This window comes from Petaurus breviceps, unplaced genomic scaffold, assembly GCF_028583685.1.
Source record: "Petaurus breviceps papuanus isolate PSGF00001 unplaced genomic scaffold, PetGlider_PUasm1.0 37, whole genome shotgun sequence".
NCBI classification, from domain to species: domain Eukaryota; kingdom Metazoa; phylum Chordata; class Mammalia; order Diprotodontia; family Petauridae; genus Petaurus; species Petaurus breviceps.
Window position 1 is genome coordinate 98,928,476 of NW_027186296.1, and position 22,381 is coordinate 98,950,856.

General features: G+C 38.2%; 1 long non-coding RNA gene across 6 annotated transcripts in view; it reads right to left on the reverse strand.

Moving 5' to 3' along the window:
• Positions 1 to 1,326: 1,326 nt before the first annotated feature.
• Positions 1,327 to 22,381, reverse strand: part of LOC138169560 (uncharacterized) — a 41,697-nt gene continuing 20,642 nt past the window's right edge. For 3 of the 6 annotated variants that reach the window (XR_011170383.1, XR_011170386.1, XR_011170385.1), the window contains 3 exons: positions 5,980 to 6,075; positions 5,313 to 5,903; positions 1,327 to 2,661 (listed from right to left, as the gene is read on the reverse strand). This is a non-coding gene — a long non-coding RNA (uncharacterized lncRNA). The remainder of the gene's footprint in view (positions 2,662 to 5,312; positions 5,904 to 5,979; positions 6,076 to 22,381) is intronic. The other 3 variants (XR_011170387.1, XR_011170388.1, XR_011170384.1) reach the window with 3 other exon arrangements.

A 22,381-nucleotide genomic window follows, 5' to 3' on the forward strand; every position in this document is an offset into this window, starting at 1 on the left:
TATCCTTTCCTTCACTTGTCTATGCTCTCTTTTCCTCCCTAGGGAGAAAATATCTAGGAAATGCAGCCTCTATCCCTCATTCCCATTTTTCACCAGCCTGGGGCTTGGGGAGACTGGATATCTTACCCAGCATCGTTCTGCTAGTAAACTACTGCCAAGATTCAAACTCAGACTTTTGACACCAAGTCAAGTAGAAATTCAATGATAATAGACTCTATTTCACTAAGAGGTAAGTATTGAGGGCAACAGCATAGGAGAAAACAAGGAAGGAGGGAAGGTAGAAAACAAGATGAAGAGGAAGGAAGAAAGAAAAACACAAAGACAAATTAGAAAGAGATTTGGTGGAGAATGGCACATTCTATCAGCAATTGCTTTGGTTGCTGTTCAAAGGAATCTATACCCACCTAAGGGTTGTAACTTTGAAACTTTGAAGTTAATTCTTCTAACAGCTCATCCATCTGAATGGCTTAGTTTTAAATTAATAATCACCAACATTTATATAGATTTTAGAGCTGCAAGGCCTGTTTATGTGTGTGTATGAAATGTATGTGTGTGTATCACTTATTCAGTATTTCCATATCAATGTACCTTCCATTCTTGGAATCATAGATTTAGAGAGAGCATACTTAGAGATTCATCCATTCCACACCTTCATTTTTTAAATTAAGCAACTGAGGTCCAGATAGATTAAATAACTTTTCCACGATCACAAGGCAGTAAGTAGCAATGCAGAGTAAGTTCTCAGACACACAGTGCTGCTACACATATCAGCTTGTGTGTGAGCCCTCTTATTGGAGTGGTACCCACCTTCCACAAAATCAAGATCTCCAGTAAGCTCTTCTAATCCCAAATCTCCAACACCACACTGCCTCTCGTATTCGTTTTATAATATCCTATGGCGTGAGTAGGTAAATACTCTATTATTTTATAGCTGGGTAGACTGAGGATTGGGAAGGTTATGATTCACTTGTAGTCACATAGCTAATGAAGGGCAGGGTCACAATTTGGCTACAGGTTTTCTGGCCCAGTTCTTTTGATACAAAAATATTCCATTTCATTCTATTCCATTCCATTCATTAATATTCCATTAGATTGGGTTCTTGGACACAGGCTATTGGAAATAGCTTGAATTTATAATAGCTTTAAAATTTACAAGCAGTTTTTGCATCTATTGACTTATTTTAGACTTACAGGTTCAATTATGGAGGGGGAAGATATTCTTATCCTCATTTCAATATATGAGGAAAGAGAGAAATGAAATGATTTTCCTGCAGTTAAATAAGTTTCAGACGCAAGATTTATTTTTTTGTTTTTGAATTTCTTTCTATGACTTGTTTCTACAGCAGTCATTTCCCAATGTTCTGCTTCACTTTCACCCCTACCAGGGGTCTCTCTCATTCCACTCTCCCTGGTTTCAACTCAAAGGAAGAAAATGCTACAGTGCCAGGTACCACTTTCACTGCCTTACCCACTTCTCTCCCACACAGACACTTCCTGACTCCTAGATTGTTAACTCGTTGTGGGCAGGGATTGCCTTTTTGTTAATTATATCCCCAACCTTTAGCAGAGTGCTCAGCACCTAGTAGTTGATTAATAAATGTTGATTGGATTGGATTGGATATGTTGGTAAATTTTTAGCAACTAGTTTTGGGGGAATAGCAAGGAAATAAAAGAAAAAGTTTTAAATTCAATATGCATTATTAACATTTTCTTCTTTACTTTCTTAAGTCTAGAAATCAACACAACAATAAACAAAACCCTAATTTGTAGTCTTTGCTGATTTCTGAAAATTTAACAATCAGCTCTGGAGAGCTAGTTCAAGCTGACTCCAGCACAACTTTGCCTCTCTACTCACTGCAAAATGGGGCTATTAAAAAATCAAACCCAACAACATGTAGTTTGTAACATTCCACATCCACAGTCCCTCATCTTTTTAATAGAAAGGCAGAGGTCTATTTACTCATCTCATCTCTGGGGTCAAGACTGGGGTCATTGCAATTAATCAACTCTTTTTGTTTATGTGTGGTCAGCATTTAAATCATTCTCTTGGTTTTGATTAAGTTGTTCTTCATCCACTTGTCCAAGTCATCCCCTGCTTCTCAGGGATATGATTTGAACTCAGAACTTTCTGACTCTAACTTCATTACTCATTCTGTTGCCTCACACTGTCCTTTCAGAACAATGTGGATCACAGGTTTACTTTGTACCATCATTTTGTTATTTCACAAAAGACATCATCTTAGCCTTGCTTATGGCTTTTTAAAATTTGCTTAATGCCTTGGTTAATGGCCAAATCACCCTGAACTGAAGCTATCACCCATTTTGAAGGCTTTCCAGGTGTCATTGGATGGCTTAGGGGACACGGAGAGGTGACAGAAACCCAGACTTGGTTTCTTTGTGATTGACTCTCAGTTATTTTGACTTCCTTTATAACCTCTTAAAACAAGAGGAGAGACTGGTATCACCATGGTCTTGCCAACTTGTTGATAAATTTAATGATTCCCAGTTTCACAGCTGAAGCTCCTCACTCCAGTTCAATATCCCCGGGCTAAACAGAGCCAGCATTTTATAGATGTGAGGAAACTGTATTCCAGTAAAGCAGGCGCTTTCTCTGAGTCCTTGAAGATGATTGCCAATGGAACATGTTTGTTAGCTCTGGACCTGGTGATAAAAAGAGATCAGACGTTAAACAGATACACCTGCTCTTTGGTCAGCTCTTGGTGGCTAAAAGATGAGCTTATAGATCGAGGAAAGGCAAAGTCATGATTTTCAAAGCAAAAACTATAATTTGAGAGGCAAGGAGTGAAATTTCCTAGGGAAGTCAAGATGCTGGGAAAAATAATTCAATTAACCTTTCCTTTGAACCCCTTATTCTTCCATTACTCTCTAGGAAGGAGGATAGAATTCCCATGTACCATATAAGGCTTTCAATCAACATATAGAAATGTTGTGGCTAATACTAGCAGGGAATAAGGAGCTAGGCAAGGCCACAGTATTGATGTCACACTATCCATCAATTAAGTTCTTAATATCTTTGTCCTGCCACTGATTTTTGCTTTTGGTCTCTTTTGTGTCTCCCTTTAAAGAGACTACTAACAGGGTAAGCCACTGGAGCTGAAGTTGGCTATATAAAGAGAATAAATTGCCAATATTTATCCCATGCTTTAAAGTTTGCAAACAACATACATTATTTCATTTACACCTCACAACAATTCTGAAGGAGACAGATTATATTGCCCTTTTCAGAAGATGAGGAAAACTGAGTTTTATGGTCACGAACCAGTAAGTGTCCAAAGTAGGATTCAAACCCAAGTCTTTCTGATTCCAGGTCTTAGCCATTGAATCTCCTCATGTCTCAGTTTCCTAATCTAAAATGAAGGAACTAGATTAGATAACCTCTCAAGCTTGCTTCCTGGTTATATTACTCTCACCACCAGGCTATGCTACCTAACATAGATTGTACATTAGAGAACATTGAACTATTTCTTATCAAATGATGATCAACTATGTTCAAAATCACATATGAAGAACTATCTTCCCCAATCCAATATCATTCAAGGTACCCCAATTTTAATTTTCTGAACCTTCTAGATGAAACAATGTGTCACTCTTGTAATTGGTGTTCTTTTACTGGCATCACAGTCTGTCAATGACCAAGCTCGTCATATCTTTTGCCTGTATTCTTAGAATATGGTACCTTGTCAACCACTTTTCAGAACATCTGTCCTCCCCTCATGACTTTCCATGAAGACTCCTTGGAATCACCATAGACTGTATCCTCCCTGATGCCAACCACACTCTTGTCCACAACTGCCCCATGTTCTGATTCAGACAGGACATTGTAGGTCATCAGTCTGTGTCTAATTCTGTGCTGGGCCTACTGCTTCATTCATTGTTGCTGCTCAGTACTAAAAGTTAATAATTGCTTTGCAATATTGCATTACAGTGACAGGACACATTTGGGAATGGCTGCTGAAAAACAGGGATCTCTAAAGCTTCAAGCCGAGTGATGACCTTGCTTGGAAACTGACTTTGTGTCTCTGCCTTTTGGAAAAGGGGGTTGCAGTGAAACAAGCTGCTTATTATGACCTGGGAGGCTGACTTCCTGACAGTGGGTTGTAGATGTGCCATGTAGACCACATCTGTTTGTAAATCATGAAGAGTAATGGGGTTAGGTTTGTTTTTAAGGGATGGAAAAATAAATATTTCAGACAAGTGAGATTCTGTAGCTGTTGCGGTAACTTTATTTTTTTTTTGAGTGATTGCTTTTTAAGAACCATTCCAAAGTGCTTGTATACAGGGTTGGGAGCTGGAATTAGAGGATGTTGCCTCAAGGGTAGAACTTAGGAAAATATGAATTAGAACTTGAGGTAGTGAATGGGCAGCTTCTCTTCTTGGCTCTCCTGTAGCCCTGTAGAGCAGACAAATTGCCAAGCCTGCTTTCTATCCCCAGTTTCTCCAGTTAAATACTAGAAATGATCATAGGAAGGAAGGCTTTCCACCTCCTAAAGAGGAAAGAGAGATGTACCAAACCAATTGCCTTGGGGAAGCCCTTCAGACTCTCCAAAGGAGCAGACAGTGAGGTTTAGGAAGAGATACGTGAAAGTTAGAAAGTTACATTAAGAATGATCATCTTCTGGGGAGGCTAGGTGGTGCAGTGAATAGAGCACCAGCCCTGGATTCTGGAGGACCTGAGCTCAAATCCAACCTCAGACACTTAACACAGAAACTAGCTGTGTGACCTTGGGCAAGTCACTTAAACCCAATTGATTGACTCCATGTGATGAAAGAGAATGGGAAACTGAGAATATCAAGGAGGCTGAGAATGCAGGTGACTGGAAGGATAGGGGTGTCCTATACAGAAATAGGGAAGTCCAGAAGAATGGTAGATTTTGAGGTAAAGGTAAAAGAATGAGATCTTTGATGGAACATAGCCCAGAACTTGTACATGAATGTGCGTCCTCTGAGACTTGCTCACTATGTCCTACAAAAAGAAAAAGAGGAGGTTAGGGGCTCTTAGTATTTGATCATTATGCAGGAGCACAGAGCCCACTAAAGAATGCCTGCCATAGTCACAGAGTGATCTGGTAGGCAAGCGATGATATGCTAAGCATAGGGGGAATTTTGCCTGCATAGCTGCTGGGGGAGTTGCCCAGGTTTGATTCTTGGAACAGAAGGGAGGGGGAGTGAGCTTGTACAGAATGGGAGAATATTGGCTAACAATGGGTTAAGGTGGCAAGGGAGGTATTATTAGAAGCAAGTCCTGTAAATGGCTTGTGAGGAGGAGGATGGGATGCAAGCCATCTTCCCACCTTCTTATTGGTTACCCTTTAGGTCGGTACCATGGAGCACTGGGGGTATGGGATCCTGTAAAGCCAAGCACAAGCAGCTTTCCAGAGGACTGCTTCTGTGAACAGATTTAAGGTTCTGATTACATAGTTTAGTGAACTCTCTACTTATTCAGCAGTAAATTAAAGCAAAACATTCACAGAAACCAAAGTACAGCATTCACAATGTTATAACATTACAAGTTATCACCAAAGTGGCCACATAGTTTTAAATAAAAGATAGCATTCAGTAGGCCCCTAACTCAATCATCCTTAAGGAGCAAATCTCCTTAAGGGACACATAATACAAAGGTCAAAGTTCTCCACCTCTAGGCCACAATAAATTATGATCTTCTCAGTCAGTATCAAGTGCCCAAGGAGAGATCTTTTTCATCTTGACTCCAGGCTGGCTCCCAAATTCCATGGTTCTTCTTCCATGGGTCCAACTCCAAACTGAATCTACCTGCCTGTCACCTGGGTTCAAAGGCAGGCAGCTCTCAGCTCCTCATCCAGTTTCCATTCCATATTGAAGTTCACAGTGTCCAGTCCACCTCAAATCCTTTACAGTTTCTGTTTCTGGGAAGACAAAGCTTAACAGAGTCATGATAACATTCATACACATTGTCGACACCATCATCAATTCACTATTTACCTGTCAAATCAACACAGATCCACGAATAAGGTCTGAGAAGTCAAAACACATCATCAGTATGGTCCCAGGACCTCTGAAAACCCTCCTCCAGGACTTCTGTAAACAGACAACAAGAAAATCCTCTTTCAGCGCTTCCAGTAAGGTCCCAGTGCTTCTGTACAAAGTATCACAAATAAATATTAACACAGAACAGATAAAAAGAATGCCTGGCTACCACAAAGATCCTGTTCTCAATGCCGCCACCACAAGTGCTCTCTTCTCAGTTCTGCTCTTTCCCAGCTTGGGCTTCTCCTTACATATGGTGATTAGCTCCTCCCTGTTCTACCTCTTCCTGTTGCATCAACAACAGCTGTTCACAAGTTCTATTTCTTAACAAAGACTTGATATAATCATGGGCAAGCCTTAAAAGAAATTTGAACTGAAACAAGGTGCTAAATAATTAAACAGCTGAAACAAGGCTTTAAGTACTTCTTTGCTTGCCATTACAGATCCCAACTTTGGAGATCATTGCTAAAGACTCCTACCTAGTACAGCATATTTTCCATTTTACCATGTTTGGAAAAAGTGTGTTGAATCCTTAAAGTCTGAGACAGTGGTTTGAAAATGGGAGCTGATGGCCTAGCAGTTATAAAGAACTCAGATGTCAAGGATAACATTCTTTCTTCAAATTTAAGCTTTTGTGTTCATTCGACACATAATTGTGAAAAGCAAAAAATGGCTAGAATCAGCTTATTGCCTTATATTTCTACAGTACTGGTTTTTACCTAAACTCCAGGGTCTGACAATTCTTCCAGGGAAAGAAAAAAGGCATCCCAGATGAGGCAGAACACGTGATCCTACTGAATGTAATTCAATTCAATTTACTTTATTCCATGTTAATTAAAATAAATTTTTCTGATATCTCTAATTTTATGGTATATTCATTTTGGAAAGTATATTTTATTCACTTAATCTTCAGATAATTCCAAATTCCAAATGTATCTGTTCACAGCTCCAGTAACAGTGCCTTATTATGCTTGCTTTCCCACAATCCTTCCAGCATTGACTACAGCTATCTTTTGTTGGGTTTGCAACTTTCCTGGATCTGAAGTGAAATCTCAGATTTGTTTTGATTTGCATTTCTCTTTTTATTAGTGATTTGGAACATTCTTTCTTATGGTTGTCAATAGTTTGCAATTCTTCCTTTGGGAACTGTTTCTTCCTATATTTTCATTCTTATCTACTTGGGAATGGCCTTTGGTCTCATATTTCTCTTAGTTGCCTATATAGCTTGGATATCAAATCTTTTTCAGTAAACTTTAGAATATATTTTTTCTCCAGTTGACCACATAGTTTATACTAGATGTATTAATGTTAGTCTTTCAAAACCTTTTCAATTTAATGTTATCTAAAAGATCAGTTTTGTCTTTTGTAATCAACTCTATCTCTTGTTTTGTTAAGAATTCATCATTTACCTAACCTGTTTATCTCTTTATGGTATGACTTTTAATATTCAGGTCATTTTTAGTTAGTAGTAACATATGGTAAAACACATTGGTGTAAATTTCTGCTGTTTATTTCCTAGGTTTTTTCAGCAATTCTTGTCAAATAGAAAGTTTTTTCCTAGGCAATTTAGATTTGGGATTGATTGAGCATTATTTTATTGAGTTCAATGGTTATTCCTTATCTAATTGTTCATTCATCTATACTTCTATTTTTTAAAAAACAATACCAATAGTTATTTTGTTTAAAAAAGCAACAACAATATGTTTAATTACCCCCATACTCAAAATAGTGAAAGTAAAACCTAATGTAGTATGTCAGTGTGTGTATATACATAGCACCTCCCCATAGTCTCTTTCTCTAATAGGATAATGTGAGTTATTGTCAAAATGGATTATAGCTGCCCAGAACTCAGATTGATAGCAAGCTCAAGGATTGTAAAAAAAAAAAAAGTTAATATCACCCTTAGGTACTTCCAGATGAAGGATGCTTACTGCTTTATAATATTGTTTTACGTACAAAAGTCTTATTCTGCCTCCATTCTTGCTTTTTTAATGATTTCACTCATTCTAGATTATTTTTTGTTCTTTCAAATGAATTTTGTTCTGTAAGCTTTATAAAGAATCTCCCTGAAAGTTTGATTGGTGTAGCACTAAATCAGTAAACTAATTCCGAGAGCATTATAATTACTTTTTATTCAAATAGCCCTGCCAAGAGCAATGACTAGCACTCTAATGATTAAATTTATTCTTTATTTCTACAATAAAGACTGAGAAAAAAGCCACTTAATTTAGCAATTAAGAGGTAGTCTTCTCTCATCAGCCAGTATCATGTGTTGGCTGCTATGTCTAAATATTTTATTTATTTCTATTTCTAAGAAACATTATGTAATTATATTTATATAGGTGTTGAGTGAACTTGGGTTTCTTGATTCCTAGATATTTCATTGTTATTTTAAATAGAATTTCCTTTTCTATTATTCCCTCTAGGATTTTGTCAATGCTATATATGAATGCTGTTGATTTTTTTGTAGGCTTATTTCATAACCTACTACTTTACTGTAGCTATTTATTGTCTCAGTTTCTTTGCTAATTCTCCAGGATTTTCTAAGTAAACACTTATGTCATGATTAAATAAAAATAACATTTCCTTTTTTACCCATTTCTAAGCCTTTGATTTCTTTCTTTTGTCTTACTCTTATGTCTAGTATAGTTCCCCTTCTGTGCTGACTTGTCACTTACACTTATAGATTGCATGTTGGATTCCCATGGGAGTGACTACTTCAAGGTCAATGATATTTTGTGTTTCTATGCAGTTATCCCTACCATGTGGAGACTTTCCCCATCTTGATTTCGATATATCATGGGCTGGCATAAGAAATTAAATGGAAATTTGGGGGAGTTTTGCAGAAGTTGTAGATAACATGTAAAGGCCAGCAGACAACACAAAGACCAGGACCAAGCACTTAACCCAAATTTTTCAATAAGGTGTTGTCAACACCCCATGAAAGAAAAAGAAAAAAATCCAATATTTTATTTGGTATTAAGGGAGTGCCAAAAGTTTTTTGCAGATTTTCCAGATTGTGGGGGTGCCACAGCCCTAAGCCCCATGATATGGAAGGGATAATTTTAATGCTAAAATTCCTGAGCCCTCACTAGTAAGTCTACCTTTACTACTCAGCCAGCAGGCATAATTAGTTTTTAAGGTATTTACTAAGATGTCATAGTAAGAACTGCATTCGCCTACAAATACACAGGATACCAGTGGGAAGGGTGGACACTAACAGTATATATTGGTAGTGAGGAATACACATAGGAACCCATTTGACTAAACTATTAAAAGCTGGAGAGGGATCAAAGACAATAAAGACTGGGGGAAAAAAGCCACATAATTTAGCAATTAGGAGGTAATTGTCTAGGGTGACCTTCTTTCACCAGCCAGTACCATGTTTTGGCTGCTGTGTCTTACTTCATGGTTTTAAGTGCTTACTACTATGAGTTTTTACCTGTATAAGTGATGCCAAGTCATGGATCAAGCCATAATTATTATTGTGACCATCAGCATCCTGATGATTATTGTTATTTTATTATCTATTATTCCTGTTAGAGAAAGCCTTGTTTGGAAAGTCTTCTTTCCTTAGTAGAAGAAAATCTCATATTAAGTAAGTTTTACTGTAATTCTTTTGCTTGCATGCTGAATTAATGGTTTTCTTTAAAACTCAACTTCTTATAAATAAATTTGCATATTAAAAACAGATTTTTTTTTCTTTTAACTTAAAAAATTCTCTTTCCCTGCTTATTTTCCTTCCTCCGATATAATAGAAACATTTGTCAAAGATATTTTGGGATATTTATTAGTAATCAATCTGAGCAGACTATCCATTCCGAGATAACCACCATCTCCCAGTGTCAGTGAATGTATATCATCCTTTGGTGAATGATGAGAACCAGCCAATAAGTGCCTTGATCTAAAGTTTCTTAGAGTCTTGGATATGAATCACATCTGAGTTGCCACAAAGACCAATCATAAGTGTGAAAACAAAACAAATCAAAACATAAAACTGTTTTATGAATTAGTCATGTGACCTGGACAATTAGCATTTTAAAAGGCTATTCACCAGTTCAGCCAGGTGCTTCTTAAGGAGTAGTGCCCAGAAGACTTCATGGAAACTTAAGAAACAACAGGGTTTACTGATAAGGACTGACATCAGAAGTGCAGGTTTTTCATTATATCATCAGGAACAATCCAACCTCTAATTACATTGCTGCCTGACTCATCCTCTGACCCTCACATGAATATGGTACTTGAATCAACATAATTAAAAGGTTAGTAGAATACCAGGAGAAACTTTATAGGCCCAATGGTACATATCCTTCATCTGGAAGTACCTAAGGGTGATTTTAACAGCTTTTACAATCCTTGAACTTGATATCAATTTAAGGTCTGGGCAGCTATAATTCATCTCAACAATAACTCATGTTATCCCACTGAAGAGAGAGACTATATATTTATAGGAAGGTGCTGTATATACATATGTCTACACTCACATAAATACATTAGGTGCTGCTTTCACTACTTTGAGTATGGGGCTAATTAAACATGTTTTGTTGTTGTTGTTTTAAACCAAAAAAACCCTATTCATTTAGGAAACATATGCTACTAAATATGGGGGAATGGCCAGGAAAGCCTGATTATCTTTTCAACCCTTAGAATTAGCCCAATAAATCTATTAGAATTTATATTAACATTGGAGAGAAAAATTTCAGTTGTTGGGTGGGGTTCGGATTAAATGAAACTAAGAAGGGTGTGGGGGTTGAGGAAATGGATCAAAGATTCCAAGTACTTGGCCGGAAAAAGGAGAAGAGATAGGGCAGAGGTTTGAGGGGATGTACTTCAGCATTCTTTATTTTGTAAAACTGTTTCCTAATTGTGTAAATTGAATACCTTCTTCTATCATTTATTTTTAAAATGTATTTGATGGCATAGTAGTAGATCATTGGAATTAGGGTCATGAAGACCTGGGTTTAAAATGTGCTTCAAGCACTTAATCATCTGTGTAGATTTGGATAAGTCATTTAATTCCTCACACAGCTGATTCATCTGTTAAATGGGAATAATGATGATGATGATGATGATGATGATGGCGGCAATGCCACCTACCTCTCAGGGTTGTTGTAAGGATAAAATGAAATAATAATTATAATGCACTTGGTGCAATGCTTGGCATATAGTATGTGTTATATAAATGTTAGCTATTATTATTATTATTATTATTTCTGTAAAGTGCTTTGCAAACCTTAAAGTGTCATATGAATGTTAGCTCTTATTTGTATTTTGTTTTTATATAACAATCACTTCTGGTTGTGTCCCTCTCTTCCTATTCCCCACCCTCTCCCTAAAAAGCAACAAATGAACCATCTGTTATAACAGTAATAAAACACTGAAGCAAACCCAAACAGCACAGACACCTCATCTGACATTGCACACAATAGTTCACATCGATTCTTGATTGGAGCTTCATCTGGGTTGTGCTCACTAACTGTGTGTGTGTGGGGTCCCCCCTAAGGCTCTGTACTAGGCCTTCTTCTCATTTCCCCCCTATAATTTCGCTTGATGATTCCATGGATCTATTTGGATCCCATGGATCCCATAATCTCTATTCAGATGATTCTTAGCTTTATTTACCCAACCTTAAACCTCTTTACTGACCTCCATTCTTTTTATTATTATTATGCATTTCTTTTTATTATTTGATCATTGATAGATCTGCAAAATACCTTCACCTCCCAATCCCTTTCTGCAATTCATCTATAAAGAAGCAAAATATTTTGTATCCACTTAAATCTAATAAAAAACCTTAAAATTCAAATATTTGAATAAAATTCAAATATTTCTACAGAACACATTAGTTAAAACTTTTTTTTTATTTTGTTTTTGAAGGCAATTGGGGTTAAATGACTTGCCCAGGATCACATAGCTAGTAAGTGTCTGAGGATAGATTTGAACTCAGGTCCTCCTGATTCCAGGGCTGGTACCACTGTGCCACCTAGCTGCCCCCTAACTTCCATTCTTGCATCTCCAAACTGCCTATTGGATATCTCAAGCTGAATGTTCTTGTAGACATTTTAAACTCTGCATGTCTAAAACTGAACTCATTAGCTTTCCCTTCTCCCTAACTTCCTTATTACTCTTTAAGACATCACAGTTCCACCAGTTAAAATTTCACATGTTGCTCACATACAAAAAAAAGATATGTCTCCATCTGTACTCTGAGTTAATTACCTCTCTGTCAGGAGGCAAGTAGCATGTTTTGTCATAAATCCCCTAGAATTATGGTCAATTATTGGGTTGATCAGATTTTTTAAGTCTTTCAAATATTGTTTGCCTTTATATTATTACTATTGTATAAATTGTTTGGGTTCTGTTTACTTCACTTGTCATCAGTTCACATAATTCTTCCCAGTTTCTCTGAAACTATATCCTTCATTTTTTTCTTATAGCACAATAATACTCTATTACATTCACATATCTTAATTTTTTCATCCATTCCACAATTGGTGGGTGCCCCTTTGGTTTCAAGTCTTTTTTTTGCTACCACCAAAAGAGCTGTTATTTGTCACAGGGTATATATATCTATATATAGATAGATATAGATATATAGCTCAATAACTTTGGGCATAACTCCAAGGTGCTTTCCAAAATGACTGAACCTGTTCATAGCTCCACAAATAGTGTTTTAATATGTTTTCCCACAGCTCCTCCAGTATTTTGTCATTAATACTTGGGGGGGGGGGTCAGTTTTGTTAATTTGATGGGTATAATGTGAAACTTTAGAGTTGTTTTAATTTACATTTCTATATCAGAGATTTAAAACATTTTTCTCACATGGCTACTTCTAGCTTAGCTTTCTTCTGAAAACTGCCTGTTTGTATCATCTAACCACTCACCAATTGGGGAACCATTCAATACATTTTGATAACCCACTAACATCTAGAATTTGTAGTTGGGCTACAAATGGACCCCTGTGTATCCTTGTCTGTTGCCCTTCTTGACAGTTTTGTAATTCTACACTCTTAAAGTATCAGAATTGGAAGTATAGTCCTCAATTTGCAGAGAAAAAAGCTTGAAACCTCAAGGCAAAGTGCCTTCTGGGGTCTCAGTGATTTTGACACAGAACTGAGGCTAGAATGCAGTTTTTCTGAATTCCAGTCCAGTGCCCTTCCCTGACACCCCCCACCAAGAACCCAGCACTGCATCCTCCATGAAGAAATAGTTTGACTGAAGAGAATCTAAATCCGTTTGGGTGAATAAAGCCCCTCATTGTGCTTAAATTACAACATCTTTTACTTTCGAAAGCTCTTGATTTGTTTGCTATTTATATATTGATTTTATTTGAATGTTCTCTTTGTCAGAGGCCATCCCCCTGCTGAGGTGGTTCTGTAGTTATTATGGCAATCCTGGGTTAAATAAATACATTAAAGCAATAAACACGGCTTGAAACTGGAGCCAGTCTCAATAATTCAAGTAACTCATATGTCAAAAGACTATGCTACTGTGGTTTTAAAATTCATGCAAAGATTGATTTCTTTGTTCAATTCTTTGCTTTGAGAAACTATGAACTAGTATGAAAGAGCCCCATTCCAGATCTAACTGAACTTTTTTTTTTTCCTAGAGGTTTTGTTTGATAGTTCGCAAATCCCATGCAGCCCAATATGGCTTCAAAGACCCAAGCCACCATGTTGACATCACCACATAAATATACACTGGGAAGAAACTAGTGATTAAACCACATGTTGGTTATTCTAACTGTTTCAGTGCACTGGGCAGTCTTCTACTTTGAGCAAACACATCATCCTGAGAAGTATGATCCATTTGTCCCAGAGGATTAAATAAAATATGTTACAGTTTGATATGACTGGATTACTTTCAGGTGTTGGAATTATGCCACCTAATAATGCCAATGTTATCTGTGTGGATTACTCTTTTTTGGCCTTAAAATACATAGGTATTTCTAAATATGTAATTATTTTAGCTTGTCTCTTTGGAGTAGGAAGCATTATTTACAAAACATCATTAATGGCCAGACGTTAAAGATTTGGTGTATACCAAGAAAAACCCCAAACCCCTTCTCTGGAGATTTTATGGTCTAGATAGATCGAGGATAAACAGGAATAGTTTAGTTAGAATACTCTATAAAAATTAGTGAAAGACTTTCTTTTGTTTGTGAGGTTGTGGTTTTTTTGTTTGTTTGTTCTTGTTTTTGAGAGAAAAAACTTTCCCTTATCTTCATTTATCTTCTATAGGGGTATAAAGAAACTGATCAATATTCATTGCAGTACTTTGAACTGAATTAACCATTGCTCCAATATGTGGGGAACTTCTTTGTTAATGAAAACATAATGATATATGTAGTTACAATATTCTCTTCAAATTAGATATTAGAAATATCTTAGATATCAAGAATCTTTTAGATATTAGGATCTTAGATATCAGAATCAGTTCACGAGTTTCTATGCTTTCACTTTCTGTCAGTAAATTGTCAAAGGATGAATTATTGATCAGCTGGCCTGTCTTGCAGGAAATTCAGACAGCTAAAGCATTTCCCAAATTTTGCAGAGTGAATCAATTCACACTCAAAAGAGACAAAGGAAATACTTTAGAATTAAAAAAAATAGTCAACAATAATTTTTCCCAACCACTTTCCCTGATAAAGGCAAAAGGATCAAAAAAAAGTTATAGTAGTAATAGCTAGCATCTATATACTGCTTCAAGGGCTGCAAAGTGCTTTACACTTATTAGCTCATTTGGTTCTCTAAAACAAGTGCTGTTATTCCTATTTTACAGATTGGGACACTGAGGTTGAGAAAGGTTAAAAGACTTGCCCATGGTTACAGAGCTAGTAAGTATCTGAGGTACGATTTGAACTTAGGATCTTCCTAAAACTAAGCCCAGTGCTTTGTGTAGAAATTGAAGTTATATAATGAAATTGACACCAATTAGTTTCAATAAAATTTAAAAAACGAATCATTCCCCACCCCACAATGAGAAACCCACTATTTCATCTCCTCTTTATTACTCCTCAATTTGTCAGTTTACAAATCCTCCAAAGACGCAAGTATTCGACTTACCAGGCCAAGGTGAAGTTTACCTTTGGGGATTTGGCAGGGTTACAACCCTGTAGCCACCTGGAAGCACTTTCAGCATTTTCCTGCCAAGTATTTCACATTTTTAAAGACTCCTTACAAATAAAAATGATCTGCCCTTTCACTCTCCTTAGGAAAAAAAAATTACCTTTCTCCTCAACTATTGTCTAAGATCTCCCAACCGAGTCAGCTTTTAGGAGGGCACTTTCTCCTGATCTTTAGAAGACTCCTTACATTTGGATCACATAAAGAACTTCAAATGAGGGGAGGTTTGGACATGAGATGGCCTCCTTATTTTTTCCCCCATGAGAACCTTGCAAGAGAAGCAGCATGAAAAATGTTATTGGAGATATGTAGGACTAATGAAAATATGTGGACCAGTCATATGACAAGAATGAGGGCTACGCAGTAGACAATCTGCATGTGCCCTTTGGTTTCTGCACACTGCCAAGAGAAAGAAAGTAAGGTCTGTGGTACCCTGGGTAGATTCCCTTTTGTAAATGTATGAGAAGACACAGACAAAAGGAGTCCCATAAGGTGGGTAGGCAGGTGATGGGGGTGCAATCAGCATCATTAGGAGTAATCACATTGATGAATTCATAGATCCATTGAAGTGGAGAAAAGTTGAGAAAAAGTAATTCCAATGACCTCTTTAGTAGCAGTTACCCTATAGAACTGTTAGGAGGTTATTTAATTTCCCCTTCTGTAACAACATGTGACGTCTTATCAATGAGTACCATCTTTTGGTATGAATGATCAAATGAATGAATGAATGGAAAAGTATTTACTATGGGCCAAGTTGTTGTTCATCCTTAGCTTTTAAAAAAGACCAGTGGCATAATGGCAAGGTCTTGAGTGGTGTGTGAATTGAATTTAAGTGATGCAGACTTGAAGAAAGTCATCAGCCTCATTCTCTCTTTCAGAATCATCTAAGTCGAGGGGCAAGACAGGTCGAGATGACTGGCAATGACTTGGGATGCAGGGTGACCTTGGTGTCTTTGGTGTTTGACCAGACTCTGAGCTCCTTGCTGTGGCTGCCTGTGTGGCCGTTGGAACGAATTGTTCTCATCTTCCCTTTCCACCAGGTTGTCTTCACATGCTTCAGATACCCCTAACTCACTGAGAGGTTTGAGGCTCATTGGTTACCCTCACCCTGATTTAGCCCATATGCTGAGACAGTTTTACCTGGGTGTGGTCACTGTACATGGTACAGTTTCTTGGAGCCATAGGTGAGAGCTGGGTGGCAGGTGGACGCCAAAGATGGATGGGCAACCCTGAGAAGAGCTCAGCAAGTCCTAATACCAGAGGTGCTTGTCCTTCTTGAACACCCTATACACTTCTGTGGGCAAAGAACTGCTCATTTAAATGATGCTGAAGCTTCTATCCAGTAGCCAATGCAACAACGTTTGAGAAATGAAATCATGTTATTTGCTAGGTTCCAGGTTTATGAACTGAAACATCCAGAGCAGGGGTGGGGAACCTGAGGCCTCAAGGTCACATCATGTGGCCTTCTAGATCCTCAAGTGCGGCCCTTTGAGTAAATCAATGAAGTTTGGATTCAGTCAAAGACTCACACTTGAGGACCTAGAGGGCCACATGTGGCCTCAAGGCCACAGGTTCCCCACCCCTGCTGTAGTGAATAACCAGTCATCCTACTGAGATATCTTCCCTCAGGAAGAGATAATTTAATCTTGCCAGTGCTCATAAAAATTCTTTGCCACAAAGTAAAGTTATATATAGTAAGACCATGCAGTCATTTTGTATTTTGTTATCAGAACTTTCAGTTTTTTAGACTCAGTCAGATAAACTTTAACATCATATACACACCTGCAATATCGTTGAAGATTTATGGTAACAGATTCCAGCATCTTGGCCCTAAGCCAATTCAAGTCAAGCTACTTACCAGTATGTAATATTCCCTGCATCACCCGCCCTCAGAGCAAGGTGCCTCAGATAACATTGAGAAACTTCATTGCTGAAATACTGGTGGGATAAAGGAAACTCTCATAACTAGAACTATGGTATTGTTTCTACATTTGCCAATTTGTGAACCAACATGGAGAAACCTTTTTTGGCCCTGTGGCCTGGTCTTCATGTCATTTTGTCCTTATGAGGAGGAGAGGTGATTTTAAAATATTGTCTGAAATCTTCAGGGAGTCAAGGTGTCAGTCTTCAAGGAATTGACTTTTTTAGTTGATAAAACAACTGTGTGATGAGGGGCAGAGATCTGTGCTGGTCCCAAGGTCATATAGAACTTCTGTCTGTGGGACTCACAGTTCTCTTAGAATGAAATCTCATTCCTATTCCTGTATGGAATTCTATTACCAGCCTTGGTTGAGGCCTATACTTTTTCCCCCCCATGTAAGACTGAAAAATTCAGCCCTGTTGATTTAACATCTGGAACTACTCAGGTGGTTTGTCTTTGCTGCCTTTATGAACAATTAAATCCAACCCCTAGATGACTCCTGGGTATTTAAACTTGTGGCATGGGCACTCTCTTCTTGTTGCTGATGTACAAGAGATTTTCATTTTCCCAGGCAGAGATAAAGGCAACAGATGTGGCTAGGGATAGTGGCTAAGATAGATGTCTCCAGGGGCTGGGTACTCCCACATGATATAACTGGGGAGCACGGGAGACAGTCCTTTCAGTTTCTACAGTGTCAGTAAATCTTGGGGCTGGCTGTGAAAAGAAGTAGAATCCCATGCAGCTCAAAAAGATTATCTTTCTTTTTCTTTTCTTTACTTTTTAAAAATGCTTTATTAACTTCTGATTTACATCATTCGTTTCCACCAGATTTTGAGTTACAAATTTTCTCGCTGTTTTTCCCCTACCCACCGCCCCAAAATAGCAGGCCCACAGGATATCCCCTACTCCAATCTGCTCTCTCCCATATTTTCTCCTATACCCCTTTCCACTTTTCCAGTGGATCTCAATGCCTGTATATCTTATTTCCCAATTACATGTAAGATGGTATTAATAATAGTATATATATATAAAATATAATATATATATATTTGAATATGTGATTTTAAAACTTTCAATTCCAGATTCATTCCCTTCCTTCTTTGTCACCCACCCTTCCTGGAAAGATAAGCAGTTCAGTATAGGTTGTACATATGTGGCTAATGCAAAACAATAAAATAGTAGATATATTGTAAAAGACTGACTATATTTCCCTCCCTCCTATCCCACCTCCCACTTGTTCTATTCTCTGCTTTGATCCCATCTCTTTACAAAAGTGGGTACTTCCAATTTCTCTCCCCCCTAGCCTGCCCTCCCGTCCATCATCCCCCCCCTCATCCCCTTCCCCCCCCCACTCTCCTAGAGGGTGAGATACCCTATTTAGTGTGTATTTCACTCCCTCCTCAAGCCAGATTCAATGGTAATAAGGTTAACCCATTCCCTTTTGCCTTCCTATTTTTCCCCTCCATTGTAACCATTTTCCCTTGCTTCTTCTGTATGAGATAGTTTACCCCAATCTGTCTCTCCCCATCTCCTCTCATTATATTCCTCTCACCTCTTAATTTCACCTTTTAAGTATCATCCCTTCCTGTTAAATTGGTCCTGTGCCCTCTATCTATGTATACCTGTAAACATATATACACACATTCACATATGTATTCATAAGCCCATATACCCTGATATATATATATATATATATATATTTCTAATCCCTTCAACTACTGAAAAAAGTTTCATAAGTTACAATTATTGTTTTTCCATGTAGGAATGTTAATACTTCAACTTTTGTAACTTCCTTATGATTTCTTTTCCCTGTTTACATTCTCACGCTCGTCTTGCTTCTTGTATCTGAATGTCAAATTTTCTATTCAACTCTGGTTTTTTCAGCAAGAATGCTTGAAAATCCTCTATTCCACTGATTGACCATATTTTTCCCTGAAACACAATACTCAGTTTTGCTGGGTAGGTGACTCTTGGTTTTAATCCCAGCTTCTTGGACCTCTGGAATATCATATTCCAAGCCCTTTGATCCCTCAGTGTAGAAGCTGCCAGATCCTGGGTTATCCTGATTGTGTTTCCACAATATTCAAATTGTTTCTTCCTGGTTGCTTGTGATATTCTCTCCTTGATATGGGAATTCCGGAACCTGGCTATAATATTCCTAGAGTTTTCTTTTTGGGATCTTTTTCAGGAGGTGATCGGTGGATTCTTTCAACCTCTCTTTTGTCCTCTGGTACTAAAACATCAGGGCAGTTTTCTTTGACAACTTTCTGGAGGATGATTTCTAGGTTCTTACTTTGGTCATGGCTTTCAGGTAGTCCAATAATTTTTAAATTATCTCTCCTGGATCTATGTTCCAGGTCAGTGGTTTTTCCCATGAGATATTTCACATTGCCCTCTATTCTTTCATTTGTTTGGATTTGTTTAACAGCATCTTGATTTCTCATAAAGTCATTAGCTTCCATTTGCTCCAATCTAATTCTGAAGCAATGATTCTCCTCATTGAGCTTTTGAGATTCTTTTTCCATCTGGCAAATTCAGCTTTTTAAGGCATTCTTCTCCTCATTCCTTTTTGAGCCTCCTTTGTTATTTGAGTCAGTCTGTTTTTTAAGGTATTATTTTCCTCAGTCAGGCTGTTGACTCTCATTTTGTAATTTTCTTGCATTGTTCTCATTTCTCTTCCCAATTTTTCCTCCACTTCTCTTATCTGCTTCTTAAGGTCCTCTATGGCCTGTAACCAGCTTGTATTTTCCTTTGAAGCTTTTGGTGCAGGAGTTCTGACTTCACTGTTTTCCTCCCATTCCATGCTTTGCTCCTTTTTGTCCCCAAAATAGGAGTGTAATGTTGGAATCTTCTGTCTGCTTTGTTTCCTTTGCCTGCTCATTTTGCCACCCAATTACTTGACTTTTGGGCTTTTTGCCACAGTAGGACTCTGCCACCAGACAGGGGAGCCTTCATCCCAAACGCTGGGGTTTTCTCAGCTGCCAGAGGTATTAGATGGGTGCCCTCTCTGAGGTCTCCACATACCCTGGCAAGCTGGACACACACCCCAGGACCTCCACTCTAGACTGCAATCCAGATCCAAGCAGGTTAAAGCAAGAGCGATTACCCCTCAGACTGGTGCTTGGTCCCCCTACACTCTGCAGGCCAGGAGCTGAAGGTGCCACGTGGCACTGGCTGGCTGCGCTGGCATCTCAGTGGCTTCTCGCCCTGGGGGTAAAAGTCACACACTCCCACTTACTGTTCCCAAAATCCAGACTGCACTGACATCTCACTTTGTCCTTCGCATCTATATGTTGATAAATCTGGAAATGGCCACTGCTGCTGCTTATCTGGAGTCCTTCTGGCCTGGCGACTGGTCAGGCCCACCCTGGGGCTAAAGCCTCAGTGTGGGGCTGGGCTCAGCTCCCAGAACGCTGAGCTGGATTCCTGCTGGCCTGCCGGGCTGTCCTCAGCAGGAGGTTAGCTTCTCTATGTCATTTTGTGGGTTCTGCAGCTCCAAAGTTTGTTTAGAGTCCCCTTTTTGCATGGATTGGGGAAGGTGGAAGCCAGAGCGGCTAGGTGGTCGTGCTTCTACTCTGGCCCCCAAAAGATTATTTTAATATTTTCTTTGGTTCTACTTTAAGGAAATGGGTTGCAACTGATTACCTCTTTTTTATATTTTTCCACAAACAGAGAGACATTAAACTCTTGCTGTGCACACACCAGTGTTAGATATATATTGAAGCTCTCCATTCAGCTGTATTTGTAGATTTGTGGGGAAAGCTTTAGGTTGATCCCTAAACTGGTAGCAAGTAGGTTTGGGGTTTGGGGAAGGACTACAGGATTATTGGAAGGAACTGTGGCTTTGACAGGGTGGGACACTCCAAGTATGAGAACTCTTTCCACTGATTCTCCTGCTCTGTTTCTGTCCTGGACTGGTCTGTCCTTCCTTAGGCAGCCTGGTGACTCCTTGCTCTTGGAAGCTCACCATATTGGGACTAGACTTAATGCAGGCTTCTGATCAGCATTAGCCCGACAGCTCTCAGAACTCCTGAGTTAAAATGATCCACCATTCTCAGCCTCCCCAGTGGTAGGGATTACAGGCGTGTACCATCAAACCCACTTGACCAAAGTGTAAAATATTACTAGTTTCATCTAACATAGTGGATTATACTTGACCAACGTTGAACAATGTCAAAGTCAAATAGACAAATTTCTTATGTGTTGGAGATCTTGATATGTTTAACTCAGAGAAGAAAAAGACTTGGGGTGGACATAATAGGTTTCTTCAAGTATTTGAAGAGTTGTAACCAAGAAGGGATTAGGCTTGTTCTATTTGGTCTCAGAGGACAGGGACCAAGAACAACTAATAATGTGACCAATAATGGTCACAAAGAGGTATGTTTCCTGGTTGATGCCAGGAAACATCTTCTAAACATTAAAACTATTCATAAGTAGAATGGGCTGCCTTGAGAGTTGGAGGGTTCTCCTTCTTTACAGGTCTTCAAACAGAACCTGAATCACTACTTGTCAGGTATGTTATATCAGGGATTCTTTTCATGTGTGGCTTGGACTAGATGGGAACAAGAGTGATAAATCAATCAATAATGGCTAATTAAGTGTGTACTAAATGCACTTTGCTTAAGCCTAGGATCAAAAAAGAGAAGAGAGAGAAAAAGAGGAAGGAGGAAGGGAGGAGAGAGAGAGAGAGAGAGAGAGAGAGAGAGAGAGAGAGAGAGAGAGAGAGAGAGAGAGATTCTCTACTCTCAAGAAACTTACATTCTAATAAGGAAAAAGTATATTAATAAATATTTGCAGAATACACATACAGACATTAAATAAAAATAAATACAAAATAGTTAAATTCGAGGTATTTAGTAAGGGAGAACATTAGCAATTGCAGAATCAGGATGTTGATGATATTTCAGCTGCCTATTGAATGACGAGAAGACTTCTATTCTATGAAGAAGAAATGAGGAAGGAGTCTATTTCAGGCCTTAAAGGGAGCCAGTGCAAAGATAGTAAGATAGACAATGGGATGGTATATGTGAGAAGGCCAATTTGGCTAGATCAGAGAATATGAGTGGAGGATTAATGTACAGGACAGCTGGAAAGATAGATTGGAGTTAAGTTTTGAAGGGCTTTGAAATCTAAACAGAAGAGTTTACATTTTATCCCTATCCTAGACTAAGGACTAGATATAAAGATCTATGAGTCATTTCTGTAGAGATGGTCATTTAATCCATGGGGACTAATGAGGTCATTGAGAGAAAGTGTGTATGTGCATATATATATATATATATATATATATATATATATATATATATATATA